Consider the following 22,500-nt stretch of genomic DNA (forward strand, 5'->3'; position numbering starts at 1 on the left):
GACTGAGGGTGCATCACCATACATGGCCACTTCATACTGATTGTATGACATACAGACGTTGCATGACAACCCTACTTTTAACAGGTAGACGTGGTTGCTTGGGCTGGCCAGGTTACCCACGCCTGCCGCTTGCAAGTCCCACCGCTTTATTGTCGTTGGCTTTAAGTTCGTCGTGTGACGTAGAGCCACTTCTCCCGCCTTCGCGAGGTAGCGTCAGGTGCCAGCGAAAGAACGCCCTCATTTGGCAAACATCCTTTCTCTTGTTGTCACGCGCGATGTCTTAGGACGAGGGCCCGCCATCCACAGCCAAGACCCATAGGTTCCTCCATAGTAGACTCTGGCTACTACTCCATACACTCTAGTTCAGCCCAGTGACAGGACACATCATCCCCTATGTACATGTACCACATCTATCCGATTTCCCATCCCTATGTACTCTTCTTACCTTCTCGAGTGCTTAGGCCCGTATACCCCAAAGCCTCCATCCTTCCATCTCTATGGTGTTCTTCCTCCACCTCGCTCCCTCCGCTTCTGACATTAAATCCTCTTAGTCAGTCTTTCCTCGCTCATCCTCTCCTACTTTCCCAACCATCTCGCGCTGTTCCTATTGGTGTCCTTCTCTCATACGCTTTCATTTCTTGCACGGTCAACCTGCCCTCATACCACATACCGACCTTGGGCTATTCCGTCTCCAACACGTCCACACACTTCCTCGCTTTTGCGCTCAGGGACAACCACACTTCCAAACATACCCAATTCTGCTGACGTCTCCTTCCACGCGCTCCTCAGTCCACCCGGGACCTCAGCCAGCTGGCCTACCTTACGGCTCACTTCAGCCAACGTGGTTCCATTCGCTGCATATGTCCACTCCCAAGTGGTATCCCAAAGCGCTTTATACCCCCTCCAGGTCCTCCCCATTCAGGCTTGCACCCCACCCATCTTCCTCCTCCTCCTCCTCCTCCTCCTCCTCCTCCTCCTCCTGCACCTCATTACATTACTTTTATTCACATTACCTATAAACTCTCTCCTTTCACACACACTCTCCCAAACTGTGTCTTTTACACCGCTCACCCTACACCTCCCTGTTGTCTGTGCGTGTCGAGGGCTCACCACCCTGAAAAGGATTATCCAGTTTTATAAGTGATGAGGATCCAGTTTCCTCATACATGTATGTATATGTTTATTTATTTTTTTTTTTTACGTTTTACGTCTGAAGAGAGTAGTTTTATGACTCTCTCTCTCTCTCTCTCTCTCTCTCTCTCTCTCTCTCTCTCTCTCTCTCTCTCTCGTCATCTGACGATTGACTCTTCCTCGCTAAAAGTGATTTTTTTTTTTCCCCTCTTGTAGGCTGAGTCCGGTAACACTCGTTTTGTCGTTAACTGAAGAGTTATACGTTGGGGGGAAACTCATGGCACAGCGTGGCAGTGAAAGTCTTATTATCAAGTGAAGTATTATGACTATATTACCCTAATTACAAGTCTTATTATCAAGTGAAGTATTATGACTATATTACCCTAATTACAAGTCTAAATATCAAGCGAAATATTATGACTATAATCCTCTTTACAAGTCTTAAGTGAAGTATTATGATTATATTACCCTAATTACAAGTCTTATTATCAAGCAAAATATTATGACTATATTACCGTAATTAGAAGTCTTATGATTAAGTGAAATATTATAATTATATTACCCTAATTACGTCTCATTATCAACCGAAATGTTACTATAATACTCTATGTAATTACCGTGGCTGTCGTATTTCACATGATATTTTTTTACCTTTATTTACTCTCGTTCTTAAAGAGGAAAGTGTAATCGACTGAAATGCCCGGGAGAGGTGTAGTATACAGGCGCGATGCATGGGTGTCGTGCCAGGCTGAGGTGGGGTGTGTGTGTGTGTGTGTGTGTGTGTGCGTTGATCACGTAACGTGTTGTTGACTTAGTGTTACCTTCCTGGGAAAACAAGGGCCTATCCCTCCCCGTCATGCTGCAGACCTGTCCTTACGGTTGTACACACACACACACACACACACACACACACACACACACACACAGAACAGCATACATACATTCCTTAAGGAGTTGTATGGTAAGAGACGATGATTAGGAGACGTGGCCTCTTAAGAGTGTAAGACAATGAACCTCCCCGTACAATGGGTAGGTACACTCAGAATCGGAAAAGGAAGCCTTGGTGCAGTGGGACGGTGGCGTGGGGGTGTTGAACAACAGAGGGACACAAGGAAGTGAGTGCAGCTTTGAAGAGAATCGCAGGTAGGCACTCTCCCAGTACAGACCAGTCGGGGAGATGTACGGTCCAGCACGCGGAGGGTTTAAGAAGTGCAGATGACTGCTTCATGGCAGGAGAAACTGGTAGACTTGGAGGGCCGACGACCCAACAGAGAAGAATGTAGCTGTTGTGTTGGTGACACCAAGATTAGGAAAGGTTTTGAGGCAGGAGGTTGTACTGGAAGATCGTCATCCACAGTAAGGAAAAGGAAGAAATGATGATTACATGAGTACCAGAGGCTGTAGACATGGCAAACGCAGTTTATATTATTAGAAAAAAAGGGGAGACATTGGTAAGATGTAGTCAAGACATGAAAAAGACGACCTGAGACTTGTCATATTCATTTCGGAGTTTCGTAGGCAGGAGAACCTGATTCAGGCAGAGAAATTTGGAAGCAAGGAGGAGGATTTCAGTGGAGTCTTGACCAGAGGCTATAGACCAATGGAGAGAGAGAGAGAGAGAGAGAGAGAGAGAGAGAGAGAGAGAGAGAGAGAGAGAGAGAAGCATATAGTCAGAAGGTAGAATGAGCAAAGGAGTTTATGAGACAATAATGTTGTGCGACACAAGTGCTCCTGCTTAAAAGAGAGAGAGTTATGGTCAGTTGCTGTTCTCATCCACCATCCACACCGAACTGTTTGCATCTCCTCTTTTTCAGGAACTTCCCTGATGCTCCGAAGACCTATAGTCTCGAGTGTGAGTGATTCTCTTTTCGTTAAGAGCATTCAACTCCTTCAAAGCATGATCGTAATGTAATTTGCTGGTGTCAGAAGCACGACATAGGTAAAACAGATTGATCCATGGTGTAGTTACGAGTAGTGCGGATCATCTTGCTCTCCTACACGTAGTCTCAAAATGCAAGAGGATAGGACTCGCAAAACGGCTATAGTTTATGCCTAAGATGATGGGGTTGAATACACTTTGGGTCTACCTGCATGGGATTTGAAGGCAGTTATCCTTAGACTGTTTAAGCATTTGTTTATTTTCCCGATCGAGACGAACGGAAATTCAGACTAGCTGAAATATCTGTCAATATATATATATGTTATTTATTTATCTATTTATGATACTTAACTGCCGTCTCCCGCGTTAGCAAGGAAGCGCAAGGAGACAGACGAGGAATGGCCCAACACATCCACATGTACATGCATAAACGCCCACACACGCACATATGCATACATATACATACATATACATATATACACATGTGATTCTCCATACTTGCTGCCTTCATCCATTTCCGTCGCCACCCCACCACACACGAAATAGAAAACCCTCTCATCCAGAACAGACTGTATACTTGCCCCTCTCTCCAAAACTCTTGCATTCACCTCCCTAACCACCCCATCCATAAACAAATTGAACAACCATGGAGACATCACGCACCCCTGCCGCAAACCGATATTCGCTGGGAACTAATCACTTTCCTCCCTTCCTACTCATAAACATGCCTTACAACCTTGGTAAAAACTTTTCACTGCTTCTAGCCATTCACCTCCCACACCATATACTCTTAATACCTTCCACAAAGCAATCTCCATCAACCCCATCATATGCCTTCTCCAGATCCGTAAATGCTACATACAAATCCATCTGTTTTTCTAGGTATTTCTCGCATACATTCTTTAAAGCAAACGCCTGATCCACACATCCTCTACCACTTCTGAAACTATACTGCTCTACCCCGATCTAATGCTCTTTACATGCTTTCAAACTCTCAATCAATATCCTCCCATATAATTTCCCAGGAATACCCAACAAACTTATGCCTCTGTAATTTGAACACTCACCTTCATCCCCTTTGCCTTTGTACAGAGGCACTATGCATGCATTCCGCCAATCATCAGGCACTTATATATATATATATATATATATATATATATATATATATATATATATATATATATATATATATATATATATATATATATATATATAATATATATATATATATATATATATATATATAATATATATATATATATATATATATATATTTTTTTTTTTTTTTTTTTGTACATATTCGCCATTTTCCGCGTTAGCAAGGTAGCGTTAAGAACAGAGGACTGAGCCTTAGAGAGAAAATCCTCACTTGGCCCCCTTCTTTGAGAGAGAGAGAGAGAGAGAGAGAGAGAGAGAGAGAGAGAGAGAGAGAGAGAGAGAGAGAGAGATTCACAAGTAACATCATTAGACTCGGGCAGGGCTGTAGACAGCCATGGCAGTTTGCTCCTCTTGTTTATAGTGAACAGACAAAGTGTAAACCATCCCGGCAGTTTTGCTACCACCTGCCACACTTGTCCTTTTTATATCCTTGACTGTTTGTTGCACTTTCAGTGAATTCAAAGGTAATTCCTACCACGTATTGCAAGACGCGTGGAAGCATTTCATCCGTAATGTATAGTTCCAAATACTTGAGAAGTATCCTTGAATTCTCTTAACTTGTGTAACCCACTCATGATGGCCCACTTCTTACACGTTTCCAACACTGTGTATTCTCTCATGCCACCGCACACACGAGGGTGAAGGGCGTACGATAAATTCGCCCACTTTATTTTTTTAAGGGGAAAACCGAAAAAAAAAAGATATCGAATAGTTCCTTTTATTTTTTTTTTTCATATGTGTATCTCCTTATGTGAGATGGTGAGTAACGTTTTCTTGCAAATTTGAGGGGGTTGCCTCGTTGGCTGTTTTTCCCTAGCAGCTCTTGTATTGGCCCGCAAAGTAAAGACGAAGACTGTTATTCCTGGAAGTGTCAATATTTATCAACTGGTCGTGCAGATGGTAGTTTTATCTTCTCCTAGCTCGTTACAAGACCCATGCTGTTGTTAGGGTTCTCCCCCACCCCCGCCTCCCTCTGCGTGGCTAGTTTGTGGTTTATTTGCTCGTCTTTCAGGTCACACCAACAAACACGATCGCTAGAAATGCTAGTGAGCGCGAAGGTACGTTGCTTGAGCTTTTGAGAGTACGATCCTGGAGCACGCTTTGGGCTTACTATCTTACTACGTGATCCCCTTAACGTCGGTCTTAAATGCTAAAGAATTTATAATTCCGTATATCTCACTGGTTCCCCAGAGTGACGGACGCCTTTGTGTGTGTCTGTTCGCATGTGTGCATCTCCCTCACTCACTCTCGTGGCTGTGCAGTAAGAAAAGCACAGTAGGTGTGGGTAGACTTCCCACAGATACCATATAATTTTATTGTGGAACCTTTTTTTACACTTTTTTTTTTTTTGCGTGCTCAGCTAACTCATCCCCCGCAAGTCCAGCCTCTTTTTTTTTTCTTCTTTACCCCCTTCTAAACCATAGCTTCTTATATTCTGATTTATAGTCGTATTTCTGCCTACCTCGCGGTAAGTATGTCATAACTTTGCTTATTATCACTAATTATGATGAGTATGGATAGGTAAGAGAGTAATCTAAATGTTTTATACAAGACGAGATTTTTGTAGTTAAAATTCAGGGTGGTGTGCGATTGCGTAGCTCTGTAACAGATAGGGGGAGAACTGGTGGCGTAGCCTAGCGAAATATCCAACCTTATTTCCCAAGTGAACATCTGATTCATATTGAATGCGTTCGTCGCGTAGCTTACACATAGGTTGCAAAGCCATTCTGGCATCATCGGGAAGGTGGGGATTATTATAATGAGCTCATTCGTCTAGTCATTCCACTTGAGAATTTGTATTAGCTCACTAAAACTATGGACAGTCGTTTGCTGCACTGATCGTGTTCAAAACTAAATATATATCACATGAGTTTTAGACAACCTTCTACGAATGATTTCTCTTGAAAACGATGGAACAAAAGAATTTGGGTAATCAACAATAGTCCTATAGAATAGTTTTGGCTACTATAACGCTAGAGCAGCGTACGAAGACATAGTGGATTGTTTGATTCTTCATACATCTCTTTGTTGATTATATTATACATAAGTATACTCTAACGCGTTTAATGTACGCGTGTGTCTGAGAGAACACAAACCTATTATATGATATACACAGACCATTTATGATGCCCTCCCAAACCCCAAGGGGCGAGGTAATGAATGTCCAGGAAATGAAAGCGTAGGAGTTTGCGTGACTTAAAGACATTACGGACTCGTATACACAGACACACGGACAGTGTGGTAATAGACAGGCAGACAGACTGACGGTGTGGTAATAGACAGGCAGACAGAAGGACGATGTGGTAATTGCAGGATCAGCGAATTGTGAAAGTGTGTGTGTGGATAGACATTAGAACTTAGCCTAGCTATAAAATTTCTGTCGTTTTATGCCAGGGACAACTTCACTCTTCTAGTGAATTCCCTTGGCTTTACTGTTATCTTTAGTTAATCTGATTACATTGAGACTGGCGTTAGTATGGGTTGTCCTAGAATCTCACTGTAATCAGATTAACTAGAGATAACAGTAAAGCCAAAGGAATTCACTAAGGGAAGAGTGAAATTGTCCTTATCATAAAACGACAGATGTTTTATAGCCAGGCTAAGTTCTGATGTTCCATCGTATGAGAACATCATCTCTCTTCAAAGATGTGTGAGTTTTGAGATCGAAAAGTTTTAAATTTTGTTTGTGCCCCGCCACGCCTGCCCCTAGCTTCATTAGGTTGAAACCACAAACTCACGTGTTTGTTGTTAGTTTAATATTGCGTCATTCTCTTTAGCGAAAAATATTTTTTGGGTCATGTTGCGAGACTGCACCGTCAAATATTGACCTGTGGGGACTTTTACCGATTGAGTTTATACGGAATGCCTCAAGAATTTTAGATGGATATTGCTTATATATGGATTTTCGTAAGGTTCCTGTGTACAGTATACTTCTTTTCGAAGGTGATTTATTGTTGGACTTTTAAAACAAAGAGATCCATATGCCACTTTTCTTAACCGATGTTCCCAGCCGACATAAGCGATCCTTTCGAGTCAATGATTTTCTTACTGAAATAGTTTTACCCCAGAAGTACGTAGATACAAAGTCCAGAAAAGAATCTAAATTAACTAGGATACTCTCACTTTTTCCAAAGCCATTTTCGATTTCTTGGTGTGTACAGCAGATGCAACATTCTTTTCTCTCCGACTTTTCATGTGAAGCGTAAAAATCGTTCATATAAATCTGTTGAATATTGTGAAGGGAAAATAGGCTCTCTACACGGTTTCACAGCGGGTGGTAACGTCTTAGAAGAAAATAGAATAGATGAATAAGAATATGAAATATGAAAGCAATCTTGCTTTCAACAGCAAACTGGATAATATGACATTATTGGATCCCAGGGAGTTTAGAGTCGAACCCTGCTGCTCTTGTCTTGCCACTCGCGTACGGAGGGCATATCTAGGCCACACTGCAGTGTGTGTGTGTGTGTGTGTGTGCAGTAGCAGAGAAGACTGTAACATGAAACAAGTAGGTTGCGTGGTGGACGCTACGAGATAGCTCTGCTTGGGACGAATGCTACACGTAGGGACTCGTATAGGTTGCATCGTACTCGACGCGCACGCCCTTGCATTCGCAGCATGGCGAAGTCTCGGTCATTAGGTGATCGTAGTAGATTGGCTGGTGGGTAACTCTCTTCTACGTGCGAGTCATGCCTCGGTGGCAGAATCTTGTCGTAGGTGAGTGGACTAGTAAATTGGTCGATGGTTTCTGCGATCAAGCCTCGACGCTCGGCAAAATGTCGTACTAGTTAGGGTATATATACTCCTCCCTGTATATGGAACGTCGGGTGAGGTGAAGCACTGAAAGGGAGGAGGGCGCCCGGGGCAGAATTACCCCTCCTCCTCCTCCTCCTCCTCCTCATTAGCTGCCTTGGATCAACATTGCACCTTATCCTGGGTAAAGCCATCGAAATTCCGCTAGAGGGAAATGTCTCTTAATGTTGGAAAAGGATCGTCATAGAGTAATCTGTATCAGGTATATCCTGGTAAATGGAGTAATGGTTTGTGATTAACATTAAGACCTCCCCCATCCCTCTTTGCGTAATTGCCTTCCCATTTCTATTTTCCATGTAGGCGAAAAAACTAGGAACACAATATTAATCTGTACAACGCTCATCGTGCCACTTACCAAGAAATAAACTTGAAAACTTGTCATTTGGTGGAAAACAGAATTTGCCGGCCTAGCTTAGCATACATATTAGCTTTATCATTTGGCATGCACTAACAAATTGGCGGGCTTGGCAATGGATTAAAACTAACGAAATTTGGCGACCTAGCTTAACCTATGGAAAACTGGTGGTCTAGCATAATATGTGGAGTAAACTACCATAAATTACTATCCTAAAATTGGAATAGATTAACAGATGACCAGCCCTAGCCTACCTCATGATCAAACTAACAAATTTGTGCAATAAATTAACATGACCAGCCCTAGCCTAGCTCATGATCAAACTAACAAATTTGTGCAATAAAATAACAGATGATCAGCCCTAGCCTAGCTCATGATCAAAACTAACAAATTTGCGGCCTAGCGTAGCAAGCACATCACGTGTAGCATAGTTAAGTAAGTAATGGTGTGTAATTTGGGCTAAAAGCCTCTCTGGGACCTCCCATTTCCCCCACGCTGCGGGCGAGAGAACAGATTAATGTATTATACAACCTGCATCATATCTTTAAGGAATAAACTAACAGAAATAGGCAGTCAAGTCTCTCTTGTACATAGATATTTTCGGTATCCGTCCCCAACCTTGCGTTCGTCTTTTTGTTGTCCACCCATAGCTGGCTACGTCCACCGGTCGAGACTCCTGTACATCAAGTGTTTGTGTCTCAGTGTAATGCACCAGTGTTAACTCTGTGTGTTGATAGCTATAGAGTGAACAGTGCAGTAAATAGTGTGTCAAAGAGTGAGTGTTTTAGTGAAAGTATTCAGGTGTAGGCCTCTGTTGGGCCTATCACAACACTAGCGTTCCACACAAACGAACTTCAATTACACAGCCCTCAGCACCCACCAACGTGCCTGCCTACAAGTTCCAGTGCTCCAGGAAGTGTGCCAACAAGTTGCCATGTCTCAGAATGGCATGCTACATAATACAGTGACTTCTAATGGCATACCCGGTCGAGACCACAGGTGTGTGCGCGTCTATTGTAGAGAGAGTCGCAGATGAGTAGTAAGTGCTCAGTGTCATCATTATGGTAGTTGCATAGTGGGCATGAAGGGTCTTGGGATATGTTGAAATATGTTTGTAGTGATGGATGATGTCCAAAGCGTATGCGGGAGTGTGATTCGTATTCGTCTGTGTGTGGTTTCTGATGCGTGTATGGTGGGCTGGAGTTAGGAGGTCGGTTGTTTCATATTTGTCGGGTTGGTTCAGTTTGAACGTGTTTTGTCAGTGTTATATTGTTGGGGATGGGGCGATCTATGATAAGCGTGAAGCAGGGGTAAGCTTTTAGCTAAAGAATGGCTCGGGTGGGGGATTCCAACATTTTGAGATGGGACTGTATTGGGAGAATCTTTGCTCCACTGTGAAGGAGTTGTGTGTCTGTGGTTGACAGACAGCCGGTGATTGTTCCGAGTACACTCATTTGTGTCGTTTACAGCATTTACATTTTTGCTTCTGAGAGGGTGGAAGACGAGGAATGTGAGGCATTGTTTGAAGTGGAGCAGATGAACAAGCGATGTTAAGGGATTATACTTTCTTTGTCCAAATCTGGCGCCAGTTAGTGTTTTAAAGGTGGTTAATGTGTGTATTGCTTTTGTGTTGATGTTGATATGGGGCGTGAATATTGTGTCGTGCGTGATGCCCAGAATGGGTAGTGTTTTGCTCAGTGGGGGAGACTATGTATCTAAGGAGACTGTTGGATGTGAGCTGGATTATGTTTGTTTGGGCTCAAAAAGAGTGATTAAAGACTAACGTGACGATGCAGACATTCTGTTCTTGGTGAGCCACACTGTTCCAATGACGTAATGTTGGACTGCATGTTTGGTGTTGCTACTGTAGTGTCAAGGTGTTGTGGTGTGATAGCATGGTCGTCTGCACGTGAGAGGATCTTTCCCTTGAGGTTTGTCTGAGGTAATGTTAGGTCGTGTAATACGAGCTTGAAGAGGGTTGGAGAAAGAACTGCCTTATAAGGAACTCCACCGTAGAGTTCAAGTATTTTGAGGTGAAGCCACTGTGAGTGACTGGCATGGCCACTTTTCGTCATTGTATTGGACGTCGGTGTCAGTTATTCTTTTATTTATTATTTATTTATAATTACCCCTGTGCCAGGTTCAGTGAAATAGTCCTGTTGCTACTCAGGACCTTTCTGAAGGCACTTGTATCCCAAGCCTGCGCTGCTTCCACCAGCAGGGAAATGGAGACTTCTTTAGAATGAGGAGTTCGTTGATGAAACTCTTCTACCAATGATACAGCGTACCTAGCGTCAGCTGGCAAGGAGCTGGGTGAATCTCTTCGAGAGTTATGACCCTTCTCGCCCTCCAGACCGGGTCATATTAAGTCCTTACCTACACTTAGGTTAATTACAGGTCGGCATGGTCATTGGCACGCACAATGACGTCTCTTGTCTCCTGCTGACTGGCTAGGTTAGGTGTCTGTGGTCGTTACGCCATATCCCCGTCCCTACCCTGCTGGGGAAGGAGTGCCACACGCCCCTTACCCTGCTGGGAAGAGTGCCACACGCCTCTTCCCTGCTGGGGAGAATGTTACACGCCCCTACCCTGCTGGGGAGAGTGCCATATATACGCCCCTACCCTGCTGGGGGAGTGTCACACTCCACCATGCTTAGGGAGTGCCACACACCCCTACCCAGCTGGGAGTGCTGTACACCACTATTCTGGGGAGTGCCACACGCCTTCACTGCTGGTGGGAGTGTGCCACACGCATTCACCCTCCTGGGGGAGTGCCACACGCCCTCACCCTCCTGGGGTTGTGCCACGCACCTCCACCCTGCTGGAGGAGTGCCACACGCCCCTACCCTGCTGGAGGAGTGCCACACTCCACCATGCTGGGAGTCTGCTACACGCCCTGCGTTAATACTAGTTGAACACCACACACCAACGTTGTAGGTAAACGCTACTCAAGTTTCTACTGTAGTTAAACACTACACATATGTATTGATGGTGAACTGAAGTCCACTCACGTACATGCAGAGAATTGTACGCTCACGGCGTTGATTTGCGGCAGCTAAAATGCAGCGTTGAAAACCTTACAGCTACCCGGTTTGAGAGTCCCAGATCTCCGTCGAAAAGTCCACGGTGAGATTCGGAGTGTTCACCCATGCGTTGAAATGTGTTCCCCCATCTGAACCAGATCCAAATCCACCTTAACAATCCCACGACCTGCGTTGACTTCCCACCTCTAGGTCCGCGTTGCCTTTGCTTAGCGCCTTTGTTGACCAAGTCCCAACGCCAGCGTGTAAGAACATCTGTAAATGAAATTCTAAAAGACAGCGTTGACAGACCCCAGAATTCCATGCCCACGTTCATGACACTCGTACACTCGCGTGAGAATCGTACACTCGTGTTGGCAATTCCACCCCCGCGTTGATACACCACTCGCTGGCGTTGTCAATTCCGGTTACGTGGATCAAGTACCAGGAAAATGTACACAGACTGTGGCGGATGCATAACGATTTCTGTTGACCCAGCCGTCGTTGTCCGGGTGATAATTACAGCTAATAATTTCTTAAGTGGCGTCAAGAACACGCTAATTGTCTCTCTTGCATAACAATAAAGTCCACAGTTTTATCACACCGGCCCGTTTTTAGACATTTATGGTATTTTAATTGGGTGATGCACTGTTGAAGATATGAAATCCTACCCCTCCATCTCGGAGAGAAATGGATGTCATATATACTTTTTGAATTATTTATGATAAAATTACTAGGGAAGACTTTCACCGTTAGACGTAAATATATCTTATTTACTTGGACTTTCTCCTAGTGATTCAAATGTGATCGATAAACCACTGAAGTAATGCGCTAGGGAGAGAGTACGTTAGAAACTGTTTGATACTCCGTTAGAGAAGGAAATTAAGGTGAAGAAATAATAGGAAAACGAATAAACAAAAGGGGTGTAGCGTAGCGAAGAAAATAATAGTAGAAACTAATAAACAAAAGGGGTGTAGTCTAGCAAGGAAAATAATAGTACAAATGAATAAACAAAAGCATGCGTTTAGTAAGTACGTGGACAAAAATGTTCCAAAACATGTTGTGGAACTTGGGGTCCTTTTGCTCGTTACCTGCGTTTGGTGATGTGTGGATTCGTGAACGCATTTATGAACATGATTTTGTAATCGTTACCTGTTATTTGTAATGTCATGGTATGAGGAGGGAGTATAATTTTTTTGATGGGACGCCCATCTCATGAACATTCTTTGTTGTCTGTATAGCTTAATGGTCTGTGTTGTTTGCATTAACTATGTCTCCATTCATTTGATCCCATCATTTGCCCACTTTACAATTTTTCTTTTAAGTTTTTTGCTTTATTTCCAGTTGTATCCTCTTGGTAGTTCAGTCACTAGTTCTCTCAAGGAATTGAAAACTTAAAATGGTTGTGATCAGGTCACCACCCTTCACTCTTTCTTTTCTTCATGGTGGGCAAATTCAGTTCCTCTAGCCTTTCCATGTAACTCAGCTGTCTTACTTATGGTGCCATCTGTGTTGCTGTCCTCTGGACCTTCTCTTTTCGCTCTTTGTGCTTCTTTAGGTGCGGCGACCAAGGAGAAGCAAGTTCTAGTTTCTGGCATCATATACGTTATTTGAATAGTTTGCTAAATATTTCTTCCTCTATGAATTTGAATACACTTAATATTTGACAGCTGAGACGAAGCTAGGACGCCCAGCTTCGTCCTAGCTTCGTCTCTTCGATGTATATCAACTGTTATATTTCTCTTGTGTCTCCCCTGATGATGTGATTATTACACGAAAGTGCACTTGGGAACTTACCGTGTTTCATTTTCCCCGTGGACTCATAGGAATATCTTGATTACGCACAAAATTGTGATCCTTTCCAATATATATATATATATATATATATATATATATATATATATATATATATATATATATATATATAGGGAGCGGGGGGCTGGAAATCCTCCCCTCTCATTTTTTTTTAAATTTTCCAAAAGAAGGAACAGAGAAGGGGGCCATATGAGGATATTCCCTCAAAGGCCCAGTCCTCTGTTCTTAACGCTACCTCGCTAATGCGGGAAATGGCGAATAGTATGAAAAAAAAAAAAAAAATATATATATATATATATATATATATATATATATATATATATATATATATATATATGAAGTCTTTACTCCTGTGTGTGTGTGTGCGTGTGTGTGTGTGTGTGTGTGTGTGTGTGTGTGTGTGTGTACATCTAGGAGTAAAGATATGTTCATATACAAGATTTAGAGACTGGGCAACACGGATGTGAAACTCTCTCCCTGTAACACACACACACACACACACACACACGTACACATCTCTCATCCATACTCATGTACACCTGCTCCATCCATACACCGCTAATAACCATCGCCATTGCCACTCACACAAACCCCCGGTTATCAGATAGTCGGATCTTAAAAGTCTGTGCAAAGGATGAATTAGGAGCTGACTTACCAGTTTACGTTGCTGGAGACGCTGGAGGTGTTGTTTTACTCGTTACATACCAACTGCTGCCAGACTCAAATGTAAACTCCCACACCAGCTGTTTTCAGTTCAAAATGTAAACTCCCACACCAGCTGTTGTCAGTTCAAAATGTAAACTCTGATACCAGCTGTTGTCACTTCAAAATGTAAACTACATCAGCTATTGTCAGTTCAAAATGTAAATTCCCATACCTGCTGTTGTCAATTCAAAACGCAAACTTCCACACCAGCTGTTGTCGGTTCAAAATGTGAACTCCCATACTAGCTGCTTGTCAGACCTAGAAGTAAACTCAAACGTCTGCTTTCAGACGAACAGGTAGACTAACACACTGCACTGCTTTGCCCATAACGGTACGCATGGACACCGCTCTACTTCCTTGGTCCGTAGAGGAGGTTAAGGCACGGTGGGATTGGAAGCGGAGGTGAGGAGGTTCTTCATTACTTGGTGTTGCAGTGGAGGACGTAGAATGCAAGTGGTGAGAGATTCTTCAGCAGTGACCTGGTCGTCCTGTAGAGGAGGTTCGAGTTGAGGTGGGGAGGGTGGTGGTGTTGTTGAGGTTTTGAAGCGCGATCGGATGATCGTCTTATATAGAGGGAGAGGTTCAGGGGCAGGGAAAGGTCCTTCAGTACAACTAGGTCGTCGTCTTGGTTAATTTGTCGAAGCGACTTGGTTCTACGAGATCGTTACAGGTGCTGCACCCGGTGGCGTAAGGTCGAAGTTACGAAGCTAATGAAATTTTCTCATCCGTCCTTGAAATACTTCAGTGGCTCTTTCGAATTTCAGTGATATATCATCAGTAATTGAATGTAGTACCATTGGTTTCAGTGTATAAACATATATCTTTAGGATGAGATTGTGTTCGCAGTGAATAATATTGATTTTTTACCTTGCTTTCCGATTATAGTAAAACCAATAATGGAACCCAGCCCAGGGTCAGCCATACAAGTTACGAGGTAGCGAAACATGGCAATTGTTTGTTGACTTGATATTTCAAGGGTATATAAAAACCCATCGACTCTTACGGATGATACATGGTGGCGTTTTACCAGCTACTGAGACGTGGCCCCTCACAAAGGTTGAGTTGGATATAAATAAAGAGAAAAATCAACAGCAGGCCGATGGCAACAGGTGGACTAGCAGCCGGCACAACGGACCGAGGGATCACAGAGCGCGCGCCTAAAGCCCCGGTGTGTGCGGGCGAGGCCTCGGGTGTATGGTCACTGTGGCCCGCCCAAGGAACCACCTCCCACTTTCCTTCCTCACGCCTGCGTTGTCACTGTCATTCTCTCTCTCTCTCTCTCTCTCTCTCTCTCTCTCTCTCTCTCTCTCTCTCTCTCTCTCTCTCTCTCTCTCTCTCTCTCTCTCTCAACTAGCAGTAATCATACCTCGGATAATCCTCACTGGTTACGATCCTGCCGCTGCACAAAGCTTGCCATCTCTGACCTCTCTCTCGCATCATCTGGATACCGGGGGCTCTTTGGGCAGGAAAGGAGCCCGCCGACTGGGATAGTGGCCTCGAACACCTCAATCCCAGAACATACTCGTCTTAATACAGTCAGAGACAACCAGACTAAACAGATCCGGGAAGGAGTGAAAGATATAAACAATTGAACTCTACCGGCATTAGAAAGAATCTAACCTAACGAGATAGTCATAGGTGGTAACGTGATGGCACACAAGAACAGCTCCAGAATCCTGGGCCACACACTGACATGGAGGGGTTTTGATAAGATCATATATTAACAAGAAATCCGCTCAAAGAAGAGTGGCATTGACCAGTCTGTAGAGATTCTGGCGCCTTCCATAGAACCAAAGAGGACACATAGGGCTATGATAATACTTCTGATCTACTTAACGATACAACGTTCCTTAACCGCAAATTAATCAGTGATGGAGTTAAAGACAATGCAGAATAAGGTTCTGCTATTCGTCACACATGAGAAATACCCCGATCATGAACACCGAGGAACAGCACGAACGATTAAAGATTAAAGCACTCGGATCATGTATACCGGAGAGAAGCAGCCCAAAAAGTATGGCACAAACTCGAGGACATCATGATGCAAACTGCAGGCAAATCCCGAGATCTGGGCAACAGTACATGGATGATGGAACACCCTTGGTTCCCTCGAAGCCCCAGAGCACGCAGGGAGGCTCCAGTCATCTGTGATTGTATACTGCTGCCACTCCCTATCCAAAATCTTAGAGCCCAAACGTTTGATGGAGCTTACAATTTGGCTTCTAAATACAAAGTTCAGACAGATCCAACCTTTATCCAGTTACTTTCATCCATTACCCGCCTAAAGCCAGTATGACTAACATGTTGATTAACTCGTACACCTGCTTGTACATAGTACATCTGTCCCACATAATTTTGAAGCTGTGCTGAACACTCTGTGAGTGATCCAGCCTCATTCCTTCAGTTTGCTTTCAGTCCTTCCCATGAGCCTCCTTGCAGTCTCTCAGTTGCACTTCCGGATCCTTCTCAAGGTTATCTTTTACACAACCTTTCCTGAATCCATCCCAGGATCTAAGGTGCTCTGTGCCCCTACCCCATTCCTCTACATAATCCATAATGAGTCACCAACAGTACTGTATCTTTTTTTTTTTTTTTATCTTTCAGCTGTTTTAATTGGGTGTTATACATCAGTTAGATTTTGTGATGGAACTTGGAGGATACAGATACAACAGCAAGAACAGTGCTTCACTGGGTTACATGCAGAGGTGGTGATGTATCCTGGGAAGTGTTATGGAGGTGCAGGGTTGTCATGAGAAGGTGCAGAGTTTCAGGATTCACATGAAGGACTTCGACCAGTGATTAAGAAACCGTAAGGGCCCTCTCTCTCTTCAAGTCAAAGTGTCATGGCAGGAGACACCAGAGCACTACTTACCAAACCTGTGTGCCTGAGCTAGTTGACAGCTTGGAGGTTAGCCTTTGGTGACCCCCAAGTACATAAGGGTTGGCCAAGTCAGCTCATGAAGGCAGTCCTTGAGAGAATGAGGATGGTGTCTGATTGGTGAAGACCAGAAGGGGGAAATTCTGTTATTAAGGTTGAAGGTGGCTTGTTAGGGTTGAGAGTTGTAAGCTTTGACCTCAATCTAGGATGGTGAACTGGGTGAACTTTGGTTGTTTAGCCAATCTGGGAGATGGCTCTCCCTAGGCCGAGCCAGGTTACTTGCTTAATGAAGTAATTACAGTGGCAGCTTGTGAGTCATGTCGCCGCTGGATATTCAAGTAAAAGTGTTATTTTTGGATGACACTGCATAGCTCTCCCCTGTTTCCCCGAGATGAAGACTTGGATGGTGATGAGGTAGATGCTGCAGTTGGCCGGTCATCCAGTGCTGTTGGGGAATGGGGTGGCTGGAGGTCATATGTCATAAGTGAGGTTCCATCATCTCTCTAGATAATTATAACACCATTTAACTAATGCTGCAAGTCGCCACCACTCTCTCCTCCTCTAATGTTGTGGAGATTCTTCATCTGTGTCGGGGGTAGGATGCTAGATGCAGTGCCCAGTGCATGTAATGTAACTGTCTGGGTTGCAGTCCACTGTACCACAGGAAGACCCAGGACAGGATGGAAGGAAATCAGGTGTTTCAGGAGACAGGACATAGACTGCTGCCGGAAAGAGTAGTCAGGTGTATGTTCCTGATGGTTGTGGTCTGGTTTGTATTCCTAGTGGTCGTGGTCTGTTGCCAGTGGAGATATTGGAAATTCCTGTTTATCATAATCATGGCAGTGATCATTGGTCTGGCTCATTGAGGTTTGTTATACCATTTTGTCTCGGGACTGCAGGGCAAGGAGTCCACTGCTTTGGTAAAGGAGGTCAGAGATCATCATCTGGAGGCATTGCTGGTGTCACTAGAACCTTAGGAAGAGAACAATGGGAAGGAGGTAAAAGGTAGCTGAAATTTGGATGTAGGGTAAGGGCTTCCGTGGGGGTTCCAAGGTGTGCAGGTTTCAGGCACTCACGGGAGATAACCTCTGTCTTTCCAGTGCATTCAGTAATTATCTATGGGTTTGGGTAAGTACTCTGAAAGGTCCTTTATATGTCTTATGCAAGGATCATCGAAGTACATCAGCATAGACAAAAACGTGGCTTGTAGAGAGGAGGTCCTGCAGAACATACATGGGCTGTGTGGAGTGGTGGCAAGATAGATCAAGGCTGATATTAGCAAGTGCAGCCCACAGCCTTCTCATTTAAGTCATGGAAGTCCAGCAGGGCAGCAACTAGTGTTAGAGAGAAGAATTCCCCAGGGAGTCATAGAACTGAACTGCAGTTAACTTGTGCATCTGATAGACCCATATCTTTCATCACTAAACAGATGCTGAGTAGGATGAGGGAGGGTTGTTGGCTCGGGCTTCAGGAACATGTTGCACCATGAGTACAGCCTTGAGTTGCCGGTGGACTCTTTCACCCATTCCACTGGAGGATAGTTAATAAGCCATGTAGTGGTGATAAGTAGAAGACCTCAGAAAGAGTTGACTCACATTGTCAACCCTGGTCTGTGATAACTATAGAAGGTAACATGAAACCATAAGACCCAGCCTTGGAGGATAACATGGGAGGTAGACTCAGCAGAAATATCCACCATGCACATAGCTTTGGACCATCTGTTGAAATAGTCAACATAAATCTGGAGATAGCAGTTCTGACAGTCTGACAAAGTGTATGTGGACATTAAAACTGCAGGTAGATTGCGAGAATTGGAGTGGGGCCTTATGCGTCAGTGGACCTTGGAATACTGGCATTGGAGAAAGGAATGAGTCCAACACCATATATCTGCACTGATCTCTGGTTGAACAGTTTGCTGGGTGAGGAGATGTGTTACATGGATACCTGGCTGGAAGAGGGAGTAGAGGGCATCGAAGTTTTTCCTCAGTGTGATTTAGGGGTATTAGGGCAAGAGGGTCAGTAGAGCCAGAGCATTGACATTAGGGATGTGAGAAGGTGTTGGTAATTGGATTTTCCATATCCTTAATGAGATGGATGTCAGTAGTGAACTGGGATATGCAGGTAAGGTGTTGGGTAACCAGAGGGGAACCAAGTGATAGCAGGTCAGTGAGGATATGAAACTTGAAACCTGAAGTGTGTAACTTCCAACCTTTGAGGAAATCCTAGAGGTGCCACATGGTGTTATATATTACCAGGAGTTCCTTGTCAATGGTGGTGTAGTTTTCCTCCAGTGATGCGAGTCTTTTAATTTAGGTGATGGGTAGCCAGTCTCCATCAGAGTGCTGGAGGAGAATGTCCCCTATGGCAGAGAAGGAGGCATCTTTGGAAAGGCATGTGAGTGCACCTTATGCAGGATTGGCAAGAAGGCCAGTCATGTGGGAGTGACATCAGAGTTCTTTTCAGTACCTGAGAGGAGGTTGTTGAGTATGTTGAGGATGTTGGCACACTTTGGATGAAATAATGGTAAAAACTGATGATTCTGAGAAACTCGTGTAACTTCCTAGGTGACATTGGCTGAGGAAAACCCTTTGTCGCATCCTCCTTCTCTTCCAGTCTGTGAAAAGGATCATTCCCAGCTTAAGTTTCTTGTCAAACTCTTTCTTGGGGACTGTTAGATGTTCAGGTGGGAGGCATTGTGATGAAGCAAATGTAGTTGGACCAGTGGTGTTGATGTGGTGTATATTGGGGTGTTTAGGGGTAGCAGAGACTAGTGCTGGCTTGTTTATGTTGGAGAATTCCAATAAGATGTCGGTGAAGGTGTGAGTGCCAGATGAGTGTCTAAGGTGGATTCTGAAGCTTGGAGCTTGTTATTCGTCAAATCCACCAGGAAGCCATTTGTGAGAGAAAATCATAGCCTGTGATGGGTTGCTGGACCTTGGTTACAAAGAAATCCCAGTAGTAATTCTGCTGAGGCTTGAAAGAAGAGAGATGAGACAAAATTTGTGGAGGAGTTATAACTAAGGAAAGTACACAAAAATCATCAAATATTTTGGTAATGTAAACTTGGAAACAGAGTTCAGGAACCAGGACATTGCGGTGAAAGTTATTTTGAAATTTTCAATAAAGGGGAAGAAAAGTGGGTACCATCAGCCTTAAATACATGGGGAAGGTTAAGAAAGAGGAAGAAATGGTTCTGTAAAAGATGACAAAAAGCAAAGGATTTTCAAGATGTGCTAAGGTGAAGGTACCAAAGGCCTCCATCCTGTCAGCATTTTGTAAGGTATTTAAGAGCAAGGAATGACTACAGTAGGATAGGAAATGAGGTACAAAGAAACTTTGAAAAGAATATTTTGGACAAGGAAGAAGAAATTCAAAACTTTTCCATAAGTTCATCTGGAGTAAATTGTCAATTAAAAAGCAGCAAATTAGGCTAAGGGATTCAGAGAGAAGAGTTGAAGATGATTATGTTAGTATATGTGAAGAACTGAATGCCCATGACCAAGTTCAAAAGTATTTTCATAGTAGTATAAGACACTGTTGCCCCAGCACCAATGTGATCAAATGGGGAGGTCTTGGAAAGCATTGAGATTTCTAAGAAAGACATTAACAGAATACTAAATAGTCTTGACCCACACAGGGCTTGTGGTCATGACGAAATTTCACCATATATTTTGAAGATGTATCCAGGTAAACTTGAAAAACCACTCGACATACTTCTCAAGAAGTCACTGAAAAAAGGTGACATGCCAAGGTAGTGGAAAAGGGTAAACATAATACCAATCTCTAAGTAAGACTAGAGAGAAAAGCTGAATTACTGATTAGTCTCTCTAATGAATGTGATCTGCAAAGTACTGGAACAGATAAATAACAAGGTTTCAGGGAAAGGAGGTCATGAGTAACAAATGTGTTAGATTTCTAGAAAAGAGAGAGAGTTCCATTTTTGACAAAGGGATGGATAGGTGGATTGTTTTTAGCTGGACTGCCAGAGGGCATTTGACACTGAACCACTTAGGAGGCTAATTAAGAAGCTGAATCATCAAGCAGGAGTAAGGAGGAGATTCCCTTGATGAAGAGATTATCATAGTGAAAGGGAACAAAGGATGCATGTCAGAGGAGCCTTCTTGAAATGGATTGAGGTTACCAGTGGAGTACTGGAGGATTCTGTTCAGGAATCATTACTCTTTTTGACTTTTGTGAATGACTTCCCAGAAGGTAGGGATTACTACCTGATTATGTTTGTAGATGATGCAGAGGTGAAAATCAAGGAGGGTTGCTGCAGCTTACAAGGGAACTTAGACAGACTCCAAAGTTTCTCTGATACATGGTTAATGAAAATCAACCAGAGTCAATATCAAGTTATAAGGATAAGTCACAGTTAAAGAAGGACTCAGTATGAATATTATCTAGGAGGAAATAAGATGCTGGAATGTGTATGAGAGAGTGACATGGGAGTTGAAATCATCCCTAATCTGTCACCAAAGTCTCACATAAAGAGAATAGTAAAAGATACAAACTTTCTGCGGGCTAATATCAGATTAGTATTTAAGTATATAAATAAGAAAGTTGTTAGAAGCAGTGAAAAGTTTTTATCGAGGATGTAAGGCATGTGTACGTGCAGGAAGAGAGGAAAGTGATTGGTTCTCAGTGAATGTAGGTTTGCGGCAGGGGTGTGTGATGTCTCCATGGCTGTTTAATTTGTTTATGGATGGGGTTGTTAGGGAGGTAAATGCAAGAGTTTTGGAAAGAGGGGCAAGTATGAAGTCTGTTGGGGATGAGAGAGCTTGGGAAGTGAGTCAGTTGTTGTTCGCTGATGATACAGCGCTGGTGGCTGATTCATGTGAGAAACTGCAGAAGCTGGTGACTGAGTTTGGTAAAGTGTGTGGAAGAAGAAAGTTAAGAGTAAATGTGAATAAGAGCAAGGTTATTAGGTACAGTAGGGTTGAGGGTCAAGTCAATTGGGAGGTGAGTTTGAATGGAGAAAAACTGGAGGAAGTGAAGTGTTTTAGATATCTGGGAGTGGATCTGGCAGCGGATGGAACCATGGAAGCGGAAGTGGATCATAGGGTGGGGGAGGGGGCGAAAATTCTGGGGGCCTTGAAGAATGTGTGGAAGTCGAGAACATTATCTCGGAAAGCAAAAATGGGTATGTTTGAAGGAATAGTGGTTCCAACAATGTTGTATGGTTGCGAGGCGTGGGCTATGGATAGAGTTGTGCGCAGGAGGATGGATGTGCTGGAAATGAGATGTTTGAGGACAATGTGTGGTGTGAGGTGGTTTGATCGAGTGAGTAACGTAAGGGTAAGAGAGATGTGTGGAAATAAAAAGAGCGTGGTTGAGAGAGCAGAAGAGGGTGTTTTGAAGTGGTTTGGGCACATGGAGAGGATGAGTGAGGAAAGATTGACCAAGAGGATATATGTGTCAGAGGTGGAGGGAACAAGGAGAAGAGGGAGACCAAATTGGAGGTGGAAAGATGGAGTGAAAAAGATTTTGTGTGATCGGGGCCTGAACATGCAGGAGGGTGAAAGGAGGGCAAGGAATAGAGTGAATTGGAGCGATGTGGTATACCGGGGTTGACGTGCTGTCAGTGGATTGAATCAAGGCATGTGAAGAGTCTGGGGTAAGCCATGGAAAGCTGTGTAGGTATGTATATTTGCGTGTGTGGACGTATGTATATACATGTGTATGGGGGGGGTTGGGCCATTTCTTTCGTCTGTTTCCTTGCGCTACCTCGCAAACGCGGGAGACA

The 22,500-nt window shown here is 43.7% G+C and overlaps 1 long non-coding RNA gene and 1 other non-coding gene across 3 annotated transcripts in view; one reads left to right on the forward strand and one right to left on the reverse strand.

Annotated features, from left to right (window-relative positions):
• LOC139750200 (uncharacterized) overlaps positions 1-22,500 on the forward strand; it is a 139,723-nt gene that overhangs the window by 96,508 nt on the left and 20,715 nt on the right. The gene's annotated exons all lie outside the window — the stretch shown is intronic.
• Positions 15,221-15,287, reverse strand: LOC139750491 (U4 spliceosomal RNA). Its single transcript, XR_011713181.1, has one exon. It is a non-coding gene; the product is annotated as a U4 spliceosomal RNA (small nuclear RNA).

Source organism: Panulirus ornatus, chromosome 9 (assembly GCF_036320965.1).
Source record: "Panulirus ornatus isolate Po-2019 chromosome 9, ASM3632096v1, whole genome shotgun sequence".
Classification (NCBI taxonomy): domain Eukaryota; kingdom Metazoa; phylum Arthropoda; class Malacostraca; order Decapoda; family Palinuridae; genus Panulirus; species Panulirus ornatus.